This window comes from Sander vitreus, chromosome 10, assembly GCF_031162955.1.
Source record: "Sander vitreus isolate 19-12246 chromosome 10, sanVit1, whole genome shotgun sequence".
Classification (NCBI taxonomy): domain Eukaryota; kingdom Metazoa; phylum Chordata; class Actinopteri; order Perciformes; family Percidae; genus Sander; species Sander vitreus.
Genome location: NC_135864.1, coordinates 18271932 through 18290967, shown reverse-complemented (window position 1 = coordinate 18290967; position 19036 = coordinate 18271932). Strand labels below are relative to the sequence as shown.

The following is a 19036-nucleotide window of genomic DNA, read 5'->3' as shown; positions in this document are numbered from 1 at the left end:
TAATATGAAGTTCTCCACCCACTACTGGCGTTACGTATTCAGAATACAAATTATGAGTAACTGTATTCCGTTACAGTTACAATTTAAATAATTGGTATTTAGAATACAGTTACATTGTTGAAATCAATGGATTACATGACGATACTTCTCTGTTTCACGAGTTTATTCACTCTCGCAACTCCATGCATTTCCCAGAAGCCCCAATATGAAACGAAAAAATGAGCTATTTGCGTGATCACTGATAGAGGTAAAGATTGAGCCGGAACCGGCACAACAGAGCAAGGGCAGGAATGCGTTTCTATCTTGGAAATTCAAACAGCATTTCACATTAAAGAAAGAGAAGAGAGAACGAAATATAACTGTGCACTGCAGTGCAACTTCTGCTTGCCAGCAACCAACTTCCTTTCAGCGTCCAAATGGCTCCACCTCCAACCTGAAGAAGCATCTTAAAGTAAGTTATTTTTAGCCAAGGGTAGTCGTCTGCTGTAGTTTTACTGGTCACCTTGCTATTTTATAGTTGACGTGCGACTTTACATTCTCCTACATGCTGATTCACTAGCCCCGTTTGACATGTTAGCTAACGTTAGCTAAAATTAGCTCATGGTAGCTTAGACTGCGGTTAGATTTTTGTAGTATGCAGTTCGGGACTACAAATACAAAAATCTATCTGCTTGTTTAGGTACACATTCAGCCAGTTGGAACAGAAGAACACACCAGAATAGGCCTGTTTAGTAAGCTGTATGTGATGGCCGCATTCCTACTTATAAAATGCAATTCAATGTGGAAGTAATCCAAGTATTCAGAATACGTTACTCAGATTGAGTAACGTAACGGAATACGTTACAAATTACATTTTTGGGCATGTATTCTGTACTCTGTAACGGAATACGTTTTGAAAGTATCCTTCCCAACACTGTATCACAGCCTTCAAAGAGGTGTTGAGCTCATACAGTATTTGCATTGATGTGCCAGGTGGTGGAAAAGTACCACATTCTAACTAATGACGAAGAGAAAAACTGTTGTATGGGGTCCTAATAATATTTATGAGAACTGAAGATTCTGCTGCATGCACTGCTATTGGCAAGTGAAAGCTAAAACTTCTCTCATTTAAGGTGGTTTATTAAAGTTGGAATAATAATATAAACTTGTATACGAGGATATTTCCAGTTTGAGAATCCAGTCAGCGGGTTGCTGTTTCTCTGTCGTTGCCCCAAAAAGAATGCAGGCTATTGTGATTGGTTAATACTAAGGCGGGAGGCAGCCGTGGTTTAAAGGGGTGATAGAATGCAAAACCGATTTTACCTTGTCATAGTTGAATAATGACAGTTTAGTGGGTAAATAGGACATAAATAGAAACTCAAAATCCCATTGACACCTCTTTCCTCTGCAAATCTCACAATTTGAAACTGCCTCTGAAAACGGGCAAATCTCAACTAACCACCGAGTTGACATCAACTCAGTGGCTCCTCCTCATTTGGCTCTAGTCTTTATCTTTGTCACGCCCAAACATTTACATCGGCTACACCACTGATCTGAGATCAGGTAGTCTTCTGAATAGGTCGCGCAGATCTCAGAAATTGTATACATTGTTCATTTGCTATTTTATCACTAAATTCACTTCTGAGACTTTTTTATGCAAGAAATCATCTATGTAGAGGTCAAATATGTGCCGTTTTACGAAAATTGATGTCTAATTGCAAATTTTGTCCGACTGTGTGTCGGAGTTCAGCGGCTGGTGCTGCCTGTGTTGCTGCCTCGCTGCCCGGCCTGCCTTCCTTCACAGACCCCGGCCTGCTGTGAGGTAGATGGAGCTCCGTCGCGGCTGGCAGCCCACGGCACTCCATTCCCGCGCAAAGTCACTGTTTTTTGGGTTAATGGACTACCAAACACCACTGACCTGACAGAGCTCCAGGGCCTGCAGCTCCCCTCTTCCTGCTAAATGGCCGGTGTGCGTGAGTGAGAGCGCGGTCAGCGAGCTTGTTACGCCCGCAATCTCTTACCACAGGTTCCAGTTAATCTTATAATGTAGCTACACTACGGCACTTTTCCTGTCTAACAGCAGTGGTTTAGAACAAACGTTGTGCTAGTCCCTAACAAACTTACAATTAGTTAACAAAAACAAAATACATTCAGCAGCAACTATTTACTGTTGGATTCTGTGTCATTTTGAATTTGCTCTGATCTACACCTTGGACTGGCTTCTTCTCCATAACAAAGGCTGCAAATCGGTATTGTAGTATTTAGAGCCATGTGCTCTGCCAAACTATAGGAAAAACATGATTTCTCAGAAATGAAGATGACCAGAACATGATAAATGAAACGCCAGAGCTGGAAGACCCGCCAGTCCTGGTCAGCTACAACAGCAACAGAGGGGAAGTTGTGTGTAAGACAGGATGGTGTGTCAGCGTTGCTTCACCATTGTAGGGGATGTGAATGGCAACACATCGAACATGCTAACGCACAGTCGATGGCATCACTCAGATGTGCCGACCACTAGGACGAGTAAAATATATTATTAATATTTAGTATTTTCAACTTCACAGACTAGATAATGCTTTTCAGTTTTATGGCCTATTGTAATCTAATACCTTTTGGGAAAGTGTCTGTACATTCTTTATACAGTGTTATACAATTTTTTTTGAACTGTTCATATTTGTATAATGAAAATAGTTTGCCACAGTGTACCACACAATTCCAAAATTAATGAAAAGAAACAGATGTGTATGCATTCGTTTTTTTGTACCAGACTCACACTGAACCTTGGCTTCTAATATCAATACATTTTCAAGAGCACATTGATGATGTCATTCGTAGTAAACTTTGAGGCCCTTTGCACACACATCGTGTTTGTTTCTCTGCACTGGATTGCACCAGCTACGTGTAACTTCAAACGTAGACTAGTTTGAATGTAACTTCTAACTTAGGTTAGAGTTTACGTGCTACTAACATTTTACCAGCTGAAATTGTTGTAACGTAGGCATAAGTTACAACATAAACCTTACACCTATCCCTTAGTAGGTGTAAAGTCCTCCGTAAAATAGTGGTTGTCATGGCACATTGTTTTGACAGGTGGAATCATTTTGGATGAGGAAGAGCGACTGGGTGTTTGCCTCGGCAACGCGTTCTCCAGGATAGATTACACCCCTTGGATCTATGACGATTTTGATTAATACTCACACGTTTGTTTTCCATGAGCAGAGTTACAGGGGATTACTGACAGACTTTGGTTAGATAACCTTCTAGTTAACAACTACTCGTTTATAACAGTTTGCCAGTGTAGGCAATCATTATTATATAACGTTACAATTAGAGGTCGACCAATATGGGTTTTCTCTGGCCGATCTTTAGAAATCAGGGTCAGCCAATGGCCGATAAATGCTGCCGATTTATTTTGGCCGATATTTGGCTGATATGTGCTTGTTTTTAAACCTCTATTTGGAAGATAAAATGTAACACTAATATACACAGAATTTCTCAACAAAAACATTTATTGAACACTTCACCAATCTACACTTGTATACTTCAATTAAAAATGTATAATATAAAAACATACTGTATATTGTATAAATAATGTATGAAAAATATATTAAATGAACGAAACCGGTAAGAAAATAAACTTTGTCAAATAAACTTTTCAATGAAAGAATAAAGTTTAGTGCACTTAGCAGCATTTATTAAACTTCTGAGAATACAAATCTGCAAGCTTCACAGAAAGTGACCCGTTATTAATCTCAACACTATTTCCTCCTAACTCCTGTTGAATCACATCAGACTAGGGCTATCTAAAGTCAATTCTTGTTCACCTTGTTTGTTAGATCATTGTTCATTTCTTGAAGTGCTTTATCTGTGTTTTGGGGATCCTACTGTTGCATGTCCTGTAGAACTCATTAGGATCTTATCTGAGCAGATTTGGCATTCAAACAACTCTTGGTTGTAATTTAAAACTCGTCCAGCCAATTTAATAAAATTAAGGGTTTTATTCGTGCTCGAGTCCATAGATGCAGTTAATGGATACAGGCACAGAGAACTGAAGGCTCTGTTAGCAACGATTAGCTCCGTTAGCATTTAGCTCCGTTAGTGGTTAGCTCCAGTTAGCTCCGTTATAGGAGTGGATGAGACTGCCACGGACAGGGGTAACAACCAGACTCTGATAAATGACATTCGGGGAGCTTCCACAGCGGTGTGGCCGCTGTGTTTTGTACGGTTTTAAGTTAATCCCAAGGCAAGAACACCAGCAATATGCTACTACTAACGGTAGCGTCTGAGCCTGAAGTGACTGTGCGAGACACACGGCGCAAGACTTTACGAGGGGAGGGGCTGGAGGCAGCTGGTCTGGGTGCGCTGTAAAACATGTCGCCCATTCATGTTTTTAACACTAGGCTATATTAATCGGCTTGATATACTGGGATATTGGCCGATGCCGATTATGTAAAAAAATGCCAAAAATCGACCTCTAGTTACAATTTAATCTGCCCAACAATAATAGGGTAACGCTACCATCATATTACCACATGTTGTAGTTTACGTTTCACCACTCAATATCACTGTTATTTTGCACTAGCTGTAGGTCAAGGTTGCATAGTCATCACCTAGCCTAATCATAATGCTTGGTCCTAGTTTATATACATTTCTGTTTGGTGTTTAACGTTGCCAACGTTAGCTATCTTTAGCTGTAAGCCTCTTTGCTATTGTGGAGCTAAGTGTTCAAAGACAACAGGGTAATAAGAAAATATGATGGTTAGTGTTGACTTTACAGTAGTGTTACTAAGATGAACCTTACGTCGCTGTGGTGCAACCAAACACAAATTGTGTATCAAACTAACTAGTTTTAACGTTTTGTTTAGTGTGGACTTTACACCCCAACTTAAGAGAGAACTTACACACAGCTGGTGCAACAGGATGCTGATGTTTATCTTTCACGGTTGCTTAAAGAGCTGTCATGTTTCACTTTTGGTTTCTCTAAGTAACCTCAGATGGCTTTAATCTATGAGCAGTATTGTAATACCATGACCCTGTATCTGTATGATACAGACAAAGTGTTCACAGTCAATGTAATGAAAACAAGAGAGATGTGTTGGAAAATATCTAATTTATTCTGCTGCAGGGCAAAATAAGCTGATACAAGAAGATAGTGTAGACAAACAATTAGTTGGACAACATGTTAGTAACATACCTAAAGACACTGAATGGACACTTCCTACAAGCTTCTGATTTCACCGGGTTTCTGTGCGTTTGTTTGCACATTTATGCGTGTCTGTGTGGCCCTAGTTTAAAGAACCTGTGGAGAAAAAAAAGTAGAAGAGCTAATTAGAAGGCCCTTATTGCAATACCTGTGTTTTGTACGGTTTTAAGTTAATCCCAAGGCAAGAACACCAGCAATATGCTACTACTAACGGTAGCGTCTGAGCCTGAAGTAACTGTGCGAGACACACGGCGCAAGACTTTACGAGGGGAGGGGCTGGAGGCAGCTGGTCTGGGTGCGCTGTAAAAAAAGTCGCCCATTCATGTTTTTAACACTAGGCTGCCCGCAGATGCGCCTGCCTATTAATCGGCTTGATATACTGGGATATTGGCCGATGCCGATTATGTAAAAAAATGCCAAAAATCGACCTCTAGTTACAATTTAATCTGCCCAACAATAATAGGGTAACGCTACCATCATATTACCACATGTTGTAGTTTACGTTTCACCACTCAATATCACTGTTATTTTGCACTAGCTGTAGGTCAAGGTTGCATAGTCATCACCTAGCCTAATCATAATGCTTGGTCCTAGTTTATATACATTTCTGTTTGGTGTTTAACGTTGCCAACGTTAGCTATCTTTAGCTGTAAGCCTCTTTGCTATTGTGGAGCTAAGTGTTCAAAGACAACAGGGTAATAAGAAAATATGATGGTTAGTGTTGACTTTACAGTAGTGTTACTAAGATGAACCTTACGTCGCTGTGGTGCAACCAAACAACACAAATTGTGTATCAAACTAACTAGTTTTAACGTTTTGTTTAGTGTGGACTTTACACCCCAACTTAAGAGAGAACTTACACACAGCTGGTGCAACAGGATGCTGATGTTTATCTTTCACGGTTGCTTAAAGAGCTGTCATGTTTCACTTTTGGTTTCTCTAAGTAACCTCAGATGGCTTTAATCTATGAGCAGTATTGTAATACCATGACCCTGTATCTGTATGATACAGACAAAGTGTTCACAGTCAATGTAATGAAAACAAGAGAGATGTGTTGGAAAATATCTAATTTATTCTGCTGCAGGGCAAAATAAGCTGATACAAGAAGATAGTGTAGACAAACAATTAGTTGGACAACATGTTAGTAACATACCTAAAGACACTGAATGGACACTTCCTACAAGCTTCTGATTTCACCGGGTTTCTGTGCGTTTGTTTGCACATTTATGCGTGTCTGTGTGGCCCTAGTTTAAAGAACCTGTGGAGAAAGTAGAAGAGCTAATTAGAAGGCCCTTATTGCAATACCTGTGTTTTGTACGGTTTTAAGTTAATCCCAAGGCAAGAACACCAGCAATATGCTACTACTAACGGTAGCGTCTGAGCCTGAAGTGACTGTGCGAGACACACGGCGCAAGACTTTACGAGGGGAGGGGCTGGAGGCAGCTGGTCTGGGTGCGCTGTAAAAAAAGTCGCCCATTCATGTTTTTAACACTAGGCTGCCCGCAGATGCGCCTGCCTATTAATCGGCTTGATATACTGGGATATTGGCCGATGCCGATTATGTAAAAAAAAGCCAAAAATTGACCTCTAGTTACAATTTAATCTGCCCAACAATAATAGGGTAACGCTACCATCATATTACCACATGTTGTAGTTTACGTTTCACCACTCAATATCACTGTTATTTTGCACTAGCTGTAGGTCAAGGTTGCATAGTCATCACCTAGCCTAATCATAATGCTTGGTCCTAGTTTATATACATTTCTGTTTGGTGTTTAACGTTGCCAACGTTAGCTATCTTTAGCTGTAAGCCTCTTTGCTATTGTGGAGCTAAGTGTTCAAAGACAACAGGGTAATAAGAAAATATGATGGTTAGTGTTGACTTTACAGTAGTGTTACTAAGATGAACCTTACGTCGCTGTGGTGCAACCAAACAACACAAATTGTGTATCAAACTAACTAGTTTTAACGTTTTGTTTAGTGTGGACTTTACACCCCAACTTAAGAGAGAACTTACACACAGCTGGTGCAACAGGATGCTGATGTTTATCTTTCACGGTTGCTTAAAGAGCTGTCATGTTTCACTTTTGGTTTCTCTAAGTAACCTCAGATGGCTTTAATCTATGAGCAGTATTGTAATACCATGACCCTGTATCTGTATGATACAGACAAAGTGTTCACAGTCAATGTAATGAAAACAAGAGAGATGTGTTGGAAAATATCTAATTTATTCTGCTGCAGGGCAAAATAAGCTGATACAAGAAGATAGTGTAGACAAACAATTAGTTGGACAACATGTTAGTAACATACCTAAAGACATTGAATGGACACTTCCTACAAGCTTCTGATTTCACCGGGTTTCTGTGCGTTTGTTTGCACATTTATGCGTGTCTGTGTGGCCCTAGTTTAAAGAACCCTGTGGAAAAAAAAAGTAGAAGAGCTAATTAGAAGGCCCTTATTGCAATACCTGTGTTTTGTACGGTTTTAAGTTAATCCCAAGGCAAGAACACCAGCAATATGCTACTACTAACGGTAGCGCCTGAGCCTGAAGTGACTGTGCGAGACACACGGCGCAAGACTTTACGAGGGGAGGGGCTGGAGGCAGCTGGTCTGGGTGCGCTGTAAAAAAGTCGCCCATTCATGTTTTTTAACACTAGGCTGCCCGCAGATGCGCCTGCCTATTAATCGGCTTGATATACTGGGATATTGGCCGATGCCGATTATGTAAAAAAATGCCAAAAATCGACCTCTAGTTACAATTTAATCTGCCCAACAATAATAGGGGTAACGCTACCATCATATTACCACATGTTGTAGTTTACGTTTCACCACTCAATATCACTGTTATTTTGCACTAGCTGTAGGTCAAGGTTGCATAGTCATCACCTAGCCTAATCATAATGCTTGGTCCTAGTTTATATACATTTCTGTTTGGTGTTTAACGTTGCCAACGTTAGCTATCTTTAGCTGTAAGCCTCTTTGCTATTGTGGAGCTAAGTGTTCAAAGACAACAGGGTAATAAGAAAATATGATGGTTAGTGTTGACTTTACAGTAGTGTTACTAAGATGAACCTTACGTCGCTGTGGTGCAACCAAACAACACAAATTGTGTATCAAACTAACTAGTTTTTAACGTTTTGTTTAGTGTGGACTTTACACCCCAACTTAAGAGAGAACTTACACACAGCTGGTGCAACAGGATGCTGATGTTTATCTTTCACGGTTGCTTAAAGAGCTGTCATGTTTCACTTTTGGTTTCTCTAAGTAACCTCAGATGGCTTTAATCTATGAGCAGTATTGTAATACCATGACCCTGTATCTGTATGATACAGACAAAGTGTTCACAGTCAATGTAATGAAAACAAGAGAGATGTGTTGGAAAATATCTAATTTATTCTGCTGCAGGGCAAAATAAGCTGATACAAGAAGATAGTGTAGACAAACAATTAGTTGGACAACATGTTAGTAACATACCTAAAGACACTGAATGGACACTTCCTACAAGCTTCTGATTTCACCGGGTTTCTGTGCGTTTGTTTGCACATTTATGCGTGTCTGTGTGGCCCTAGTTTAAAGAACCTGTGGAAAAAAAAAAAAGTAGAAGAGCTAATTAGAAGGCCCTTATTGCAATACCTGTAACTATTGCACTAGTATGAATGTAATTATGCACTAGAATGCACTTTCGCTACTTTCTACCAACAGGTGCATCTCTACTAATATTACAGTTAAATAACTTGTGGGTCATGGAAGGCTTGTATCATGTGGACGCGCCGACAGTATTGTCATTACTAAATTCCTCATGGGGGAGGCAGAAACTACGCACTATAGCTTTAAGTAAACATTTGAATACAGGACGGTTACCAATTAATAATTTAACTTCAGAAAAAAATCCCATTTAGAGAAAGGGTGAATAGTAAAGGAAGACACGGTTTGCCTGGGACCTAATTCGAGCAGTCGTTTTGTTTTGTCTAAATGTGTGCTCCTCACGTCCGCTCTCTAGGGTACAATCATTCCACTACGTCACGTCATCCTGTCCACTCTGAAAATGTGACGCGTTGAAAGCGTTATACCTACATGAAAACTGCAGAAGACAAGGAACAGGTTTCATATGGTGGCTGATAATGTGGGAAAACATCAGCCAACAGACTCAGAAAAATAGAAAGAATCCAAAGAACAGTTAAAACAGACTTGTCAAACAGGATTCGAAGAGAGAAAGATGGGAAGATTGCAATCTAGGACAAAACAACTGAAGTATAGAACTTTACAGATGGCATTTTCACATTTTGTAATTGACAAACTTGCAAAAACGTTTTTTAGCTATACTGCTTCCTGCCTTTAGGTTTGGTTCTGTGAGAAGATTATACCTTTTTTTCATGGCAGACATTTTTGATAAGTCAAACAACTGTAACCATGCAATGAGCAGTTTAAGTTGTGGTGACTGGCATTTTGTTACCAAAAAGGAGTTGAGTCCTCTCAGCAGCATTTTGTTCTTTGACTTACATTTTGTTACATTGCAAAGATCCAGAGTCTGATATCAAAATGTGAGAAAGGGCAATAAAACAAGAAAGAAGCAGATTACATCTGAGGTTTGACATACATATCTCAGCTAGTTTAAAATTCTTCCTGTGGCTCAGTCCACCCGTTGTCTTTCTGACTTGTATGTCAGCCTGACTGACTTGGCTTGGCTTTTCTGTCTGCATATAAATATGTATGAACTCTCCAGGATTTCTTTTTCCAGAATAGAAAATAAACAGGATTAAATAAACATCAATGGAAAAAGTCACACTAGCAGCAGTGGTCTAGATCTTTTAAAAGTAGCACCCCAGCCCAGCTGACCCGCCGACTGGACGTCGACACTGGTCAGCCGGAATTGAGGGGAGCGGCTAGCCAGCCGGGGATCTGGGAGGGCTGCTAGCCAGCCGGGGATCTGGGAGGGCTGCTAGCCAGACGGGGATCTGGGGGGTCAGATGCATGGTTCAGCTCGGGTACACTAGGGAGCTCGGGGACCCTAGGGAGCTCAAGGACACTAGAAAGCTTGGGGACACTAGAAGGCTCGGGGACACTGGGCAGTGCTGGGACACTGGGCAGCTCGGGGACACTGGGCAGCTCGGGCTCCAGCGGACTGACCGGCTCGAAGTAGGGAAGGCCAAACTCCCTGGCAGTCGCCTGCCAGTGAACCTCCATGAGGTGTTTGGCCAAAATGGGGTTTTTTTTATGCAACCCACGAAACATTCCCAACAACTTCTCCCCATCAATGTTCAAAGGGTGAAAAAATGGTTCAAATCTCACCACTGCTGGGTCCATACCTGGTCAGATCGTTCTGTGATGGGTGCAGGGAATTAGAGGACCCAAATGCAGAAATTAGGCAAGCAGGCAGGAGAAGTCTGGGTTGGCGGATTTAGAAAACACACAAACTGACGGGAAAAGCACAAGACGATCTGACAACAGATAAAGGAAACAATGTGTACAATGTTTATTGTATGTGTATTTATGATTTAAAAAAAGTTTACAGAGACTCTGTAAATCACATATCTTCTTTGGATGTACACAGACTCTTATGCATCTGCCTCAGAGTTTTGCACTTTATAAAAAAGTGTTGACCTATTCACCTCTGGAATCCTTGTTCTGCAAATTACTGCTAAGGTCTATATATGCTAACAAATCCATTAGTTTGACAAAGCTGATAAAACTCAATTAGATACTCCCTCCCACCCCCCTCTACTCCCATTTAATTTTTGTCTCTCCATTCCCATTGGTTTCCCTCTGCTCATCGTGATTTCTTTGTCTTTCTCCATCTCTCTCTTTGTCTCTCATTTTTTGTCCAGTGACTCCAAGGTCTGGGCTCATTTAACCTTTATGGCAATGACTCCATTAAATGTGAGACTTTAACTGCTGAGTTGAATTGAATTGAGGCTTACAGCATTCAGACTAGCGTTAGCCTATTACCATTTCAACTTTAATGGCATTAACATGGGTAATATTGAGATTTGTAAGGGGGGGAACTCTGGGACTTTATTATTAATTAATATGATATGAATGATATGAAAGAAAGATGAACTAGGAGAACACGGCTCCTGAAATGGACTTTTGTGATCCATTAGAGAGAAGACGTATCACTCTGTTGGAGTTGGAACTACAATATAGAAACCCTCGATCCACTCGCAGTTATACAGTGGTGGCTTCATCCCTCACAAATCACAAACGGTCTTTGGTCCAGTTCAGTCACCGGCTTGCACAGACCACTTTAACCAGACAAACATACTTTTAATCTTGGCCTGTAATCATGTTACTCATAGAAACAGTTTAAATTAGCGACCGCTGATATAATCTGCTGTCAGCAACATTTGTCATAAATTGGAGTGGTTATTCTCAGAGGAACTGTGTGATAGCAACCCAGAAAACTGTGTGTTGTGTGGTGTGTGTGTGCTGTGTGTATGTGTGTTGAATGTATGACGCTGCACAACAAATATTTGCATTAATATTACAACCAGGCAAAGCCATGTGTGGAAATGGGGGAAGTCTCCAGGCCCATGAATAAAATGAATAAAGCAGGCAGCAGTAACTCTTTAATGCCGTTTAGCCTCAACATGGGACCCTGACTGTGACATCATCAGTTGGCACTTCAAGCATGACTTTGCCAATTTTAATATTGATTCAAATAGTTTGGTATTTGTACATGCGCCCACACAATTGTATATACACAAAGCAGTGGACAGGGTGCTTGAAAGACAATTAGTTAGCCTTCAGTTAGCCTTTAACTTAGTAGTAACTAATTCACTAATTATCCAAGGAGGTGTTTGCTTTCAGCAGTAGGCCTAATATTAGAATTAATATCTGGATATGTTTCATCATACTGTATAGTATACTGACATGACTTGTACTAAAAGGATAAAAGGGCTAGACAGTCTTAATAAGAGTTAACACCACTGCCTTGGGAGGACTTTCTTCTTCCTTAACTGGACACATGCCTCGTTTCACTTTGTCTCGTAGCTTCCAATCTGTGCGAGATGGATAAAATGTAAAAGACTGGATGGGATGAAGGATTAGATAACACAGAAACAGATGTTGATGAGGAGAGATTACAGGGCAGGGACTAAAAGCATGAGAATGAAAAAAGGAAAGCACGAGAAATCATGAGTGGATTTTCATGTGGGAAGGGTGGTCAGTTTGATTTTATATGGAGGTTCAAATGTAGAAATATAAGAAACAATAAGCAGAATGGGGAAGGAGAGGAGAGGGGATGAAGAAAAGAGGACAGAGGAGATAGTTTAGGTGAATACTGAATTTGGGCAAAAGTCCTGTTTGTTTCTTTCCATTTGTCTTTCCATTCTTTGGCTGTTTTAAAGACAAACCATTAATCGTCTTTGTCTCTATAGAAGTGTATTGATGACAAATTATTTCAGACAGCGCTACTCATCTGCAAATCAACATTTGAGAGCGTGGAGGCATTCATTTTAAAGAGCAGATTTGATTTCCTGTGCGCTCCCTCTATTTTCTCCAGCTGTTTCGGCAGCTTCTGAGCACTTGAGATCAGTGTTGTAATGTAACAAAGTACAAATACTTCGCTACTGTACTTAAGTAGAATTTTACTTTTATTTCTAATACTTAAGTACATTTAATATCAGAAATTACTTTTGATACTTAAGTACAGTAAATATTAGATACTTTAAGACTTTTACTCAAGTAATATTCTTAAAGGAGACTTTAACTTCTACCAAACTCATTTTCTGGTAAGATACTTGTACTTTTACTCAAGTATTGCTTTCAAGTACTTTATACAAGACTGCTTGAGATCGTAAGACATTCTTACCAACCAATTTTTGATTAAAAAACTGCAACGGGACACACCCCCATCTGGACGTCAGGTTGATGTCTTATTTAAAGTTTAAAAAACCTGCACAAGAAACCCGGTGAGAGCACGATGGAAAACTTTACAACCAACAAAATTCTGCATTGGCCTCAAAATTCATATGAATGCACAAAGCCAATAAAAAGTGTGCCATCTATAGCAACCCTGTCTCCTAGAAATTACATTTATAGAGTACTAAATAGTTTGCACAAATACGTTGTTGTGACAAACATAGTGTCGCATTGCCAGACCTCTCTCCACAGCTCTGTGTCAGTGCTGGAGTATGGTCTGGCTACACCACCTATCTATTCTGGGATATGGGAAAAAAACGCTCTGGCTTGTTTGTATTTCTTTAAATTGCTCATATTATGCTTTTTGGCTTTTTCCCTTTCCTTTATTGTGTTATTTATCTTTTTTTGTGCATGTTATAGGTTCACAAAGGGAAAAAGCCCAAAGTCCACCCCAAAGGGAGTTACCATCTCCCACAGAAAACATTGTTCATGAACTGCTTGAAACAGCTTTATTGTAGTCCAGCCTTTACTTCTGTGACAAACACGCGTCATTTTGCCCAACTTTGTAACACACATTATAATGCTCGCCTAGCTTCTAGTGTGGCACGCCCTCAAACCAAGCTAGTTAGAGCGGAGGCCTGAAGAGTTCAGATAGTTGTATCGCCATGTCCAGGAGACAGTGCAGAATTAAAACGTTACGTATGAAAGACTAATTTGTTAACATTTAAATAACTTACCACTCTGAAACGTCTTGCTCCAGCAAAGCTGGTTCGGGTTGTTCTGCCTGTGTTTCGGGATCGGACTCACGGGTTTGTTTTGGGTCACACTAGCTTGCTTGTCAGGGCCCACCCTACTCTTCTTCTGACTGGCTAGTAGTCCTTACCTAGGTATTGCGCATGTGTGACTCCCAACAAAGATGGAATAGAAGTGTGATGCCTCACTCTGTAGCTAAAACAGAGAGCTCAACACACAGGGTGAAAAGAGAAGCTGCAGCAATGTGCAGCACAACAAAAATATGGTGTTTCTTGAAAATGAAACCATTTTAGCCTATTCTGGTACTACCTCTAAATACAATTATGAACCTGAAAATGAGCATAATATGAGGTCTTTAAACTAGGGCTGTCAAAATAAAAAAAAAAATTAACGCAGATTAATCCATTCCATATTGACGTTTGCATACAGACGAAAATCTGGTGCCACTGATATGTCTGCGCTTCTCTCTGATGCTCTGAAACAGACGATACAGGAAACATAAACCCCGCTGCACGTGACGCTAGTTAACACTATACTCAACAGCAGCTAATGTTAGCCTACCGCTAGCTAGTAGCTGATTTAAACACGGTTACAATGCTGACAGCTAACGCTAAACGGTGTAAAGTTTGATTGTGTTTTACTGTAGAGGATTCAACACCGGTATGTAACAATCTGCAGCTGCCATCAAGAAAAAAAAACCACAGCCGGTGCGTTCAATGAAACTGGTAAACTACAGCCTCATGGTGCATTTGAAGTTATTGTAAATGTCCTTTTCCTATCTGGTTGTTGTTTTTGTCGTTCAACAGCAATTTACTAGTGAAATAAGTTATTGTTATTGTTATACATTATTATTAAATCATTTAATTTTGACCATATGGCCTTAGCAATAAACAAGCCGTTCTTTAATGTCACCAACTGTTGTTTAGTACCCTTTTTTTTCCGGCACCGTTAATTATGTATGCGATTAATTTCGATTAATTAATCACAGAGTATGTAATTAATTAGATTACATTTTTTAATCGATTGACAGCCCTACTTTAAACCAATCACAACCGTCATGGGGGGTGCTAAGCCCTGATAGCGGAGATAGCGAAAGAGGAGGGACATCCGCCGCATGATGTCAGGCTTTATCCAAGCAAAGTACATCCGTTGAGCCAGACTATGAAAACATAATTGCTGCCTGGATTATGTTCACATGCAGGTAACTTTTTTTTATCTACCACACCAGAGTCACAGTGTGGTGGTCGGGTGGTCACTTGATCACTTGATTGATCACTATACCCCCCACTTCTTCTTTCGCTTTCCTCTCACTCTCTTGTTCTCTCTGCTCATACCTCTTCTCTGACTTCACACTCTTATTCCTCATTCAAGGTAATCAGGAGAAAACCTTGAGTAAGCAACAAACTGCACAGTGTCAGTGTCCTAAATACCTCACTCTTTTTACGCTTGTTAAAACAAGCACTGCCTTTATTCCTTTTTTCCCCTTCCATTTTTGTCTACTACAGTACCTGTCTCTCCTTTAACTCACTCCCTCTCTGCTCAAATTGTGCCATGTTTTCCAAAGTCTTTTATGCAACAAAATGATGAAGAGAACAGCATCTCTGCCTTGTTTCTGCTTAAAACAAAAGGTGTGATTTACATGATAAGACAAGTTGTGTGTAAAAGTTGAGGCAGTTAAAACAAGGGAGAGGGGGAGAATGAGAACAATGTAACATGTAAGTATGAATACAAAAGAGAGGCTGAAATAGGCAGAAACAAAAGTAAAGGACGTGTTACACAACTGTGTGAGTCCTCGAGTGAAAGTAGATGCTTCTGCTTCATCAGTAATCTTGTAAAACGTCTTTACTAGTTAATCATGTTGCATCTGGAAAAGCTGCAATCCAGGCTCGGAAAACTGGAGCTGAAAAGCTGGAGACATCACATAGTGCTATTGTTGTGCTGGAAACCAAGGTGCATTATGGAAAACCCTGTTGTAGGCAGGAATGCATACCGTAGTTTAAAAAATAATAAAAATCTTAATCTCTGTGTATTCAACTACCTCTGTAAAGACTGAAAGCAGGGTGGAACAGTCTGTCAGAGGTGTATTTCCATGTTGTATTTTGTCTATTTAAATAAAAGAATTAGAAAATTTGTGTTTTAGGAGCAGAAAACTTGCACACTTGAGCTGTTTTTTGACAAGCAGCTGGGACAAGTTGCCACTCACAGCACATCATTGACTGTGTTCCCTGATGTATAGGTGGCCATTTTCTCGCTAATTCGCATAATACATCTTGCGGTGCAACCTGGACACATCGACAGTAATGGACAAACAAGGTAACATTTTCCCTGCTTGCAGTCTTTGTGCTGAGCAAGGCAACAAACCTCTGTGAGATTAAGACAGAAATTAAATTTGTGTTGATCTTGACTGTGGATAAGATGGCAAACAGGCATATTTCCCCAATTATATTTATTATAGTTTCCCTTCAAATAAAGGCAATATTTGACAATAGTGGAAAGAGAGCTTTATCATTTTTGCAATGAGAAAGTGAATTTATTTGTACTAACAAAGAATGCTTTTATTTATTAAAATGTTTGTCCATTACTGGGATAGACTCCTCTATCAGGCAGATTCTTTGGATTTTGTAGTTTATGTTTCTGCGGTCACCAGGAAGGACTATGTAGCCAAGCTGAATAGTGTTAAGAACAGTACATGCCTCAGTATCATACTGTAAGCCTATATACACATGCTGCCAGTCCAAACAAAAAACAGATACGACATTAATGGGAGACAGCTGCCCTGTAGGGAAATTATTTTGTCAGAAGTAAATCTGTGTTGAAAGTGACTGTGATGAGAAGGAGAAGGCTGCTGAGCAATGTGACATTGCTTAGAAGGAGCACATGGGAGGAGAGAAGAGAAAAAGATGCTACTGTAAGGGCCAACAGAGAGTGGAAACAGATAGTGAATGTGTGTTGTCAGACAGGATCAGTGTTGGGAAGGATACTTTCAAGCCTTCCTTCCCCGTTGAGTACAGAATACATGTCAAAAAATGTCATTTATCAGCGTATTGGTGCGTTACTCCACGTCTCAGTAACGTATTCCTGGACCACTTGGATTACTTCCATTAGTTGCATTTATAAGTAGGAATGCGGCCATCACATTACTAAACAGGCCTATTCTGGTGTGTTCTTCTGTTCCAACTGGCTGAATGTGTACCTGAACAAGCAGATAGATTTTTGTGTTGTATTCGAACTGCATGCACAAAATCTGCCGCCAGTCCTAAAGCTACCATGGGCTAATTTTAGCTACGTTGGCTAACATGTCAAGCAGGGCTAGTGAATCAGCATGTAGGAGAGATGTAAAGTCGCCGTCAACTATAAAATAGCAAGGTGACCAGTAAAACTACAGCAGACGACTACCCTTAGCTAAAATAACTTACTTTAGATGCTTCTTCAGGTTGGAGGGTGGAGCCATTTGGACGCTGAAAGAAGTTGGTTGCACTGCAGTGCACAGTTATATTCGTTCTCTCTTCTCTTTCACTAGTTGTGTGAAATGCTGTTTGAATTTCCAAGATAAGCATTCCTGCACCTTGCTCCTGTTGGCACCGGTTCCGGCTCCATCTTTACCTCTATCAGTGATCACATAAATAGCTCATTTTACGTTTTCATATTGGGACTGGGAAATGCATGGGTTAGTGAATAAACTCGTGGAAACAGAGAAGTCGTCATATGATCATTGATTTCAACAATGTAACTGTATTCTAAATACCAACTATTTAAATTGTAACTGTAACGGAATACAGTTACTCATAATTTGTATTCTGAATACGTAACGCCGGTACATGTATTCCGTTACTCCCCAACACTGGACAGGATATAGAAATGGAGGCGGTGAAAAGACTGTGAAGGACAGAGGGAGACCAGTGATTTGCTGGCTAGCAAATGTAGTTGATGTAGTTGACGTATCACTAAAAGCACGAGTTCAAAAAAGGTGATAAATGTCCATTATCAGTACGATGTAGTTTTTTGGAGGGATGTGAAAACCACATCCTTTTGGTTTTAGTGTTAACCATATAGTTGGTTTTGCTTACTAACAATACTAGGTACAAATTACTTACATTTTACATATTACAGCTAACCATTTTCCAAAGCACAAATAGTTCTGTTTAGGTTGGGGAATATGTAGCCTACAGAAATGTTATATCGCAATATCATATATTCAGTCAGGAACACTCGTCATAGATTTTATTAGTTTATTGCAACAAATGGAAATACAGTTATGTTTGGCGCTGATGGCTCCGCTCTTGATAATGCTCCCTGGACCAACCAAGCAGCATGCTAAGCTGAAACAGGGAGCACCATACAGAAACCCCCCTGGGTAAAAAAAAAGAGTGAGCCAAAAGAAAGACATTGAAAACCATTTTAAATGTTAGGACTCTGAACTAGGAAGGTGGATGCTGGGGTGGTGGAGGCGAAGCGTTGCCGGCAGCAGCAGTGAGTGAAGCAGCATCAGTGTAGCAGGGATCAGTGAGGAGGGAGTCACATTTAAAAGGACCGCCTCAATGTGAGAATGACTGTGATTGGTGTGTGTCTGATAGGAATGATAATTCAATCAGCGGGCGTATGTCTTCCATTTCCTGCATGAACTAACGCTATGCTTAATTATATAAAAGCTATAAAAGTTACGGTAAAATATTTGACTGTTGACAAAATTGTCTTGTCTCATCATATATATCGTCATATGGCCACGATCATGTTAGAGATGTTTAATGTGAATGTGGATCCATGCATCCAAATATGCATAAATATAGCATGCTGACTGATGAGCGTCATAGTTTTAGTTATAATGTTATGAGAATACTTGATGACGTGTGGTAGACGTCCAAAAGAAAGCAGGAAAGGAATAAAGGAAACGAGAAGGAAAAGCATCAGTAAAGTTAAACTGCTGAGTGATGTAAGTACAGGAATCCCAAATCCAATGCAAGCCTTCACTCTCCTGAAGTTGTTATGTTTCTACAGCCCTGAATGTGGACAACAAATCTGTTTGCCTGAACTTGGTTGTTGGTCTCAGCTTTTCTTTCTCAGTTCTTGACTCACAGTTTTCTAGCATCAGCACTGCGCAGGATATGGTTGTATAGAGCCCATATTATGAGCTGTTAATGGCCCACCTGTCTCTACTGCAGCTTTGTGGGTGCAGTGTGTGAGTATCTACAGCTATTAATAACTTAGAAGCTAGGAGTAGTGGAAACCTGTAGTGGGTGAAAC

At 40.2% G+C, this 19036-nt stretch overlaps 1 long non-coding RNA gene across 1 annotated transcript in view; it reads left to right on the top strand.

Annotated features, from left to right (window-relative positions):
* Positions 1-126: 126 nt before the first annotated feature.
* The window catches only part of LOC144524416 (uncharacterized), a 155758-nt gene continuing 136848 nt past the window's right edge, over positions 127-19036 (top strand). Inside the window, exon 1 of the long non-coding RNA XR_013502603.1 lies at positions 127-451. This is a non-coding gene — a long non-coding RNA (uncharacterized LOC144524416). The remainder of the gene's footprint in view (positions 452-19036) is intronic.